Raw genomic sequence first — 8,978 nt, 5'->3', positions numbered from 1 at the left:
AATTTGGAGGGCAAGAGGATCCCCACTACAAAAAGAAAAATTATAGTGATTACCACAGTTCCTAGGGGTTCCTCCTTCCACATTACAACTCCACCAAAAAAAAAAGAAAAAAATATAAAGGATAGATATAGTAGCTCAAAATTACATGTATCCAATCAAAATGCATGCCCAAATAGTGTAGTATACCCATGTGAACATGTATAAAAGAGAGATTAAGTAAAGCAGTTTTTGAGCCTGAGAAAAGACAACCAAAAGGTTGGGAAAGGCTTGAAAAAGCAGTTCCAAGAGGATTCCAAACCTGCAGCTCAGAAACAGAAAAAACAGCAAAGAAATAAAAGAGGATGTAAGTGGTCAAAGTGCAAGAAACCGACACGAGAGCCCCGCAACATAGAGCCTCCAGTCCAGACAAGAGCAAAGGGAAAACCACGGCCTTTTGAGCACACAGCTCTCCAAAGAAATTACAAAATCCATTCACAGATAACAGAAAGGACAAAAGCAAATAGGAGAGATCCCCCAAACCAACCCTCGACACAATCCATTCAAAGATAAAGAGATTAAGGATCCCTGGGCCTCCCAAATGGTTCTTAATGAGGATAATAGTGGAGCCATGGGCCTCCATGCAAATAAAGTAATGTCATCCATCATATAATGTAAAAATAAGAATATAATGCTCTCTACAACAACAGACCCCCCCAATCCGAAAGGACCATAGAACTCCATTCCGTATGCAGAAAAGAAGGATATAGTAAATCGTATGACAATGCTTCCTTATTGAGTAGGCTCACATCCAAAATACCCAAACAGGAAAGCACAAAACGCCCTTTTCCAGTGTTCCGCAACAAAGCCCAGTAACATACTCTAAGCAAAATAAGCAAAAGAAAAGCTACAACCACCCTTCCGGTAATTCGGAGCCATGGGCCTCCAAGAGTTGATTTTTAAGGTGCTGAGTGGAGCAGTAATACTCATGACTCTAGAATAATGAAATAAAAGGAGCATTGCGCCTCCAATTTTAAGAACCACATATTTGCTATAAATAATATACGATGTCCAATGCCCAAATTTTCCATCACAAGAGGCAGGCAGCAACTCAATGAAAACCACAACAACAAAAAAATCAGTATCTTAAATAAGGTGAAACCATCATATCACTAAGAATAAATTTACGGAGAGGGGAAGGGGGGTAGTGCCCCCCAGAGCAGCATTTAAGCTTAATTTAGATAGCCAATCAAAAGGAACATTTCCTTCCTGATGTATGAAATTAAAGAGAATTTGAAGTTGATTTTTGGTGATCTCATGTTTTATACGTTGTAGCAAGCAAATAATATTTCCAAGCTGGCTCCGACTTGTCGATAAGGATATTATACAGACATTGTGAATCAGTCTCAATATTGACTTTTTTGAAATTTAAAGAGGCAGTAACTTTTAAAGCCAATAGCACGACGTAGCATTCAGCTTCAAGTGGTGAGGAGGCAAGAATTGGTGAGGCAAAAAAGACGCGGCACCTACCATAATTATCTCTAAACACACCACCAGCAGAAGCAACAATTTTGGACCAACTAACGTCAATATTAGCCTTCATCCATCCAGATAAAGGTGGTGACCATCTAACCAAGGTGGGCCTCTTCTTACCAACCCAGTTTGATGAAGCAATGGCGTTATTAGTTGCTCAACAACTTTATAGAAATTTGTCATGATAAAAGAGACGGGACAAGGAGGGGGGGGGGGCGAAGAGTGATGCTTATAATCATTCCTAGCAATCCAGATAAACCAAAGTACCATTACAGGAAAATAAATCATCTTAGGATGGAAGAGATGACATTCTTCGAGGCTTCAACAAAATTTTCCAGCCTAAAGATAGAAGGCCAGTGCACACCAAGTAAAGCACCCACATCACTCCAAATTTATTTTACAAAATAACATTGAAAAACCAAATGATTGGATGATTCAACTTCTCCCTTTCAAATGTTGCACACCGAGGCTAATTTTAACCCCTTTAACTTTAGCATATCATCAAGGGGCAAAAGAGAGTGAAAGTATCTCCAGAGGAAAATGGAAGTAGAAGAAGAGATTGGAGGGTGTCATATGAAAGAGCTCTATTTCCATTTAGGATAACTATAAGAACTTTTATATATCATTTTAGTAGTAGATTCCTTTGAAATGAATTTCCACCGAGGTTTATCTGCCCCACTAGTGTTTACAGGCGTAGTAGCAAAAGAAAGAGCTAAATCTCCCGCCATGGTCTTTAATAAGTCAATATTTCAAATTCTACCATTACAAACGTCAGATATCTGCATATTTGAGTTAGTGTCTGAATGAGGAAAGGTAGTAAGATCAGAGGTACCCAAATGGTCGTGCCAAAAGGAGATTTTTTCATCACTAACTTCCAAAAAAATAAACTTAGAAGCAACATTTCTAGCAGCAATAATGGCCTTCCAGAATTTAGAGTCACCAGTTTTCCAAGCCACAGTCGATGGATGGGCATTCTGACAGTATTTATAATATAAGAATTTAGCCCAAAGGAATTCCCCGACACGAAATTTAAACCAAAGCTTGCACATATTAATGTCAACAATTTGCTATAAAGTTTTGAAACCAAGGCCTTTGGAGAATTTAGGAATAGAGAACTTTGACCAATTTACCCAAATTTTGCCCGTGCCAACTCCAGCCCAGATAAATTTGTTAAAAAGAATTTCAAGGTTTCTCAATGTGCTTTTTTTAGCCTTAATAACCTGTAAAGCATATAGAGGCAAACTAAAGAGCACACTTTTGAGCAAGGTGAGGCGACCACCATTAGATAAAAAAATGTTTCTCCAATCCATAATCCTTGATTTAATCTTATCTTCCACCTCATCAAATTAATTTTGTTTCCTCATTCCCCTAAGAATATCAACACCAAGATACTTTATAGGGAGCTTAGCATATTTATAGCCAGTGTAGTTAGTGACCCAATTTTCAATATGAGTGGAGACATATTTGCCAAAATAAAGGGAGTAATTAGATCTGTTGAAAAGAAGACTAGAGGAATTCTGAAAATCTTCAAGGATATTCATAATGCCCTTAATCACATTCTTACTAGCGTTGGAGAAGATAATAACTTCATCAGCATAGGCAAGGTGGCTAACTACGATTTTAGACTTGTATGAGTAAAGTGAGCATGCATGTTGAATTTGAGTTCGGTTGATGAGTCGAGAAAAATAATCCAGTGCAAGAATGAAAATGGTTGGGGATAGCGGATCCCCTTGCTTTATACCCCTTAAGGCAAAAAAAACCATAAGTTTTTCCATTAACAAGCACGCCATAATGATTGGCCTCCAGCCACCTTGTGATAAGAAAACAAAAATCTCTCTTGAAACCTCTGGCGGTCAGAACATTTAGAATGAATTCTCAGCTTATAGTATTAAAAGCTTTTTCTATGTCAAGTTTGATGACCATGTTCCCTCCTCTACATTTTTTATCCAAATCTTCAATTAGTTCGTGAGCCAGCAAAATATTATTGGTGATCTCTCCACCTTTAATGAAATCAGATTGTTGTGGGGCTATGAGTTAGGGAAGATGTTGCTGTAGTTTAGTGACAAGTATTCTGCTTATAACCTTGGAAATAACAAAAGTAAGAGAGATGGGACAAAAATTTTTCCAAGTTAACTTGTCATTGGTTTTAGGAATATGTACAATAGTGGTAGAGGTAAAATAACTCCTAGGATTTTCACCACATAAGAAGCTTTGAATGGCTAAAATAACTTCTCTCTTTATGATATTCTAGGAGTGTAAATAGAAAGTGGAGGAGAAACCATCAGGATTAGGGGCTTTGTTTGGATTAATGGATTGAAAAGCAGAGTATATCTTAGCCTCATCAGGTATATGTGATAGAGTAAGGAAATTAATGAACTCCTTATTATCCTGAAAAAGAGTAAAGTCAATAGGGAGTGTGTCCACTATTGATTGAAAGAGAAAATGAAATTTGTTACACCGTCTTCACCAATAGCATTTGTATTAGTGATTATGCCCCCTCCATACTTTTGATTCTCAAAATGCTGTTGATATTTCTCCTGTGTTTAAGAGTAGCATGAAAATAGTTATTATTACGATCTCCAACTATAAAGGATATGTCATTACCTTTTTATTGTAGTAGCACCTCCTCCAAATTTATAGCCGTGAGGAGATTCAACCGAGATTTAGCCATAGAATCAACCCAACCAAGGGTACTGGTATCTTGTGCCTTCAGTTGATCAAGAACGCTTTGTGCCTCAGAAACCTTTTGATGAACATTCCCAAAAACTTGAAAATTCCACTTTCGTAGATGGGCAATGACTTTTTTGTGAAGTTGCCATAAAATGTATCAAGGAGAGCCAACCATATCAATCTTCCAAGCCTGTTTCACCAAGCTCAAAAAAGACTCATGAGTAGTCCAAATGTTAAAGAATTTGAAATGAGATAGATATAACATGTTTGTCATTGAAAGCTAAAGTTAACATTATAGGCTTATGATCAAAGGAGGCAGAGTTTAATTGTTGAACTTGAATGATGGGAAATTGATTTAATAAGAAGCTATTTCCCATATAACGGTCAAGCTATTGAGATAGCAAACCTCTTCTCCATGTGAAAGGAGTACCCGTGGAGATAAAAATTAAAATTTTTTTAATAAGAGGTATATCACACTTTCCCCCTCCTTTTTTTTCTATAGGCTTCATTATCATATTAAAATCTCCACCACAAAACCAATTTTCAAAAAGAGTGTTCCTCATGATTTCAATTTTTTGCCACAAAAGATATTTATCTTTTAATAAGGAGCTAGCATAAACAAAAGTGGCCCAGCCAACATAATCTTCCATTTTATATTGACTTAATACAAATTGCTCATCATCCTCCATAATGGAGAGTGTGACGTTCTTCTTCCAGAAAAGCCAATTTTTTTTTGTTACAAAAATGGTGGTAGCTTTTGAAATGACTAAGGATTTTGTTTGTACTGACGGTCACCATGGGCTCCAAAATAGCAAAGATAAATATTTTATTGACCCTACATAAGTGCTTCAATCTATTAAGGGAGGAAGGGTCAGCCACTCCCTTAATATTCCATGTTAAAATTTTAAACATGGTGTCTGGAAGCTATCCTACTAGAAGATCTAGTAGGATTAACTGCCTACTCACCATCAAAGTGATATGTGCCTTCTGTTGAGCTGTTTGGGTCATTAAACTTCACAAGTTCCATCTATTTTTTGCCTTTCCTTCTGGAGTGTCTCTGTACCTGCCATTTAACATCTAAATTATTAGTAGCTTCCTGAAGAGATACCTGTACAAAAGAGGGAGTGGGTGTCAAAAGGTCAGGAGCCATAACAGGGACCATATCATTAGTGTTTCCTTATATAGGGAGAGAGGGAGTATCTTGACATGAACTATGAAGGGGGCGATCTTCCACATCTTGTTACCTGTTTTGCTCGGTTTGCACATTACATTCAACAGCAGTATCTTGCAAAGTAGGAGAAAAAGACTCTTGGGGAATATCATTATTGGTAGCAGGTGTAAGATATATATTAGCATCATTTTCCAAGCAAGACAAGGATGCAACAACATTTGGTAAAGAGTGAGTAATTGTTGCTACAGTTGGAAGCACCACCGCTTCATTTTGAGGCTCAACTAGTTGGTTTTGAGAATCAACAATGGTAATGTTTCCATATAGATTAGTCTTCTGATTTCCAGTTATTTTAATTGGTGCCTCATCTATTGAGCGATTTCAAAGGTTCTCTTTAAGGTGAGGATTTAATTTGAAACATTGACTTGTGTGGTGTCCAAACATAGACAGTGTGTACAATATGGAGAGTGACGGTCAATTTCTACTTGCTAGCAATAGCCCCAATGTTGTGAGCCAATCCAGATTTCATTACAGAATGGTTAATATCTCTTTCAATGAGGATACAGGCCTCTGATGGCCTTGTGAGAGCAAAGGTGGTCATGTCCATTTTGAGCGGTTTCCCATATGCGGCAGCTAAACAGAACAATATCTTATGGTTAAGGAGATGCAATTTAAGGCCTGTGAATCTAATCCATACCGGTATCACAGGTAGTTCAGATTTAGATTCAAACTCCGCCGACCATTTAAGAAATTTCATGATCCTATTTTCAATGCGTAAGAAACATTTAGAGAACAACCTAGTGTAATCCTCATCATTAGCAAGATGAATTAATAAATGCCTCCCATCTAAGATGCCAAACTTCCACCACCCTTTAAGTTTCAGAATTTCAAACTCTCTACAAATTAATTTAACTTTAGGGATACCATATGTAAATTTTCCAACAAGTGTCAAGCGTCACCCTAGTATAATACCTGTTTTGCTCGGTTTTCATGACTCTACACTTAGGTGGAGATTATACTTTCGTAAAAAAATTGGGGAAGAAAGATGGAAAACTTGCCTTGTTTATCACTGATGATGAATCTGTTGTTCTTGCATCATTAGTGATAAACAAGGCAAGTTTTCCATCTTTCTTCCCCAATTTTTTTACGAAAGTATAATCTCCACCTAAGTGTAGAGTCATGAAAACCGAGCAAAACAGGTATTACAATTAGGTGGAGATTTGGTACCTGTGTTGCGATTAGACATCGCAACTCTTTACCCGTAAACATCGCAACACAAAGGATCTACCCGTAGACATCGCAACACGGTACCAAATCCTTTGTGATGTCTACGGGTAGATCCTTTGTGTTGCGATGTTTACGGGTAAAGAGTTGCGATGTCTAATCGCAACACAGGTACCAAATCTCCACCTAATTGTAATACCTGTTTTGCTCGGTTTTCATGACTCTACACTTAGGTGGAGATTATACTTTCGTAAAAAAATTGGGGAAGAAAGATGGAAAACTTGCCTTGTTTATCACTAATGATGCAAGAACAACAGATTCATCATCAGTGATAAACAAGGCAAGTTTTCCATCTTTCTTCCCCAATTTTTTTACGAAAGTATAATCTCCACCTAAGTGTAGAGTCATGAAAACCGAGCAAAACAGGTATTACAATTAGGTGGAGATTTGGTACCTGTGTTGCGATTAGACATCGCAACTCTTTACCCGTAAACATCGCAACACAAAGGATCTACCCGTAGACATCACAAAGGATTTGGTACCGTGTTGCGATGTCTACGGGTAGATCCTTTGTGAAAACCGAGTAAAGTATTTTTTACGGAATGCTTTGACAGCTTTTGCAAATCTTTTAATTTGGTTTGATAATCCTTTAATACACGCATAATTAATATTACCTTTTAGCATAATGAATTATGGGAATTTCAAACGACGGAAACAGAAGAATCGATGAAACGCGCTTAAGCCAAACTGCGGGAAGCGCAAATTGGATTGGCGGAAAGTTGGAAAAAGTTTTTCTTATATAAATTTTCTATTTTTGATTAATGAGCATTTAATGGCCCCATCTATTTTTCAGCCTATAAATAGGGCTAAATGAGAAGGGGTAGAGTTGCTGCAGTGCATCGTGACGATGCATCGCGGTAGTGCGATGTGGCGGCGCGACGCATTGCGTCGTGATGAGTAGTGGCGATGTATTGCAATGGTGTGTCGTGGTGAAGAGTTGTGGTGAAGAAGAAAGTCATCCCTGTTTTGCATAGCAGACAAGTAACAAGATCTTTTTTCTCGTTGCGGTGAAGAGGAAAGTCATCCCTGTTCTGCGTAGCAGACAAACAATGTGATCTTCTTTCTCGTTTATGCAGTGTATTTCAGAGGAGACTCCGTGCCACCCTTGAACATTTTAAAGGTGTTGAAGAAATACTATAGTTTTGTTGTCGCACTTTGAGGAGAATATTTCATGTTTATGTGGTGGCGATATCGGGAGACCCCTTGACGATCATTAGAAGTACTATTTTTTGGGGAGACGATGTCAACTCTATTGAAAGATGAGCGGATTTGTTGCTCTTGTATAAATATATGTTTGTCTTCGTAGCATTATTTACAATTAGATATGAAATTTGTAGATGATGATAATGTATTTCCTTTGCTTCTTCCACGGTTATTGTGGCTTCTCAGTTGTGCGAAATTCTTCTAAGTCTTGTAGCCTTCTGAGGTTTTACAGTGGAAACCCTCTTAGGTTTGTCTTCCAGTGACATGGTAGCTTCTTATCGGGTCCTGCCTTTTGGGCTTGATTTTTAGTGGCATGGTAGAAAAAAGAACCCATTGATGATGTAAGACCAGTTCTGAGTTGTGTAACAGGAGATGCTCGACGGTATTAACTCGTAATGAAAAAAGTCATATGAAATCCACTTATGTGGTTGACCTATCCTAGGTTGTTGGTCGAAGCTTTTGCTTGAAGACCGTAACATGTTATGGAAGAGGTCGAAGGAAATCCACAAAGGATTTTTGACCTATACGAAGTTGTACGTTGAAGCCTTTGCTTGACAACTACAGCTTGTAATGGAAGAGATAGAATCGAGTCCCACGGGGATTGATTAATCTCAGAATGAGGTGTTAGAGATGCTCTGCATTTCTCGGTGTAGGTTGCAATCGATCGTATATTTTCTTAGAAATATGGTTGCAGTCATACTCAAGAAAAATGTTTAACGACTTGCCAATTGTTGCTTTTGAATCTTTTTGCCCCTCAGCTGGGGTGTTTTCCATGTGAGCTTGTAAAACAGCTTAAGTATGGAGCCTTAAAGAGATCAACTTCCTTATATGGTTGAAGAGGAACTTCAATACAATGAGGGGTGCTGCAGAAGCATTATTTGCGGTGACGATTTCCTCCCAGTACATGAGAGATTTTTGTAGGCTTGTAATCTGAATGAAATATGGGATGACTTCTCCACCACAGTCGTGCCCGAGATGTTGACATGAACGACCTTTCGAGAATGCAGTGAAAATTTGCCCCCTCAATAGCCTCGAAGAAGTTGTGAAATACTGTGTCTGAATAAGATACGGAAGACAACTTCACTACAATTATGCTTGGGATGTTGGTGTGAACGACCTTTCGAGACTGCAGTGAAGATTGCCC

Source organism: Phalaenopsis equestris, unplaced genomic scaffold (genome assembly GCF_001263595.1).
Source record: "Phalaenopsis equestris unplaced genomic scaffold, ASM126359v1 Scaffold235473, whole genome shotgun sequence".
Taxonomy (NCBI): domain Eukaryota; kingdom Viridiplantae; phylum Streptophyta; class Magnoliopsida; order Asparagales; family Orchidaceae; genus Phalaenopsis; species Phalaenopsis equestris.
Note: the sequence above shows the minus strand (reverse complement) of the source record.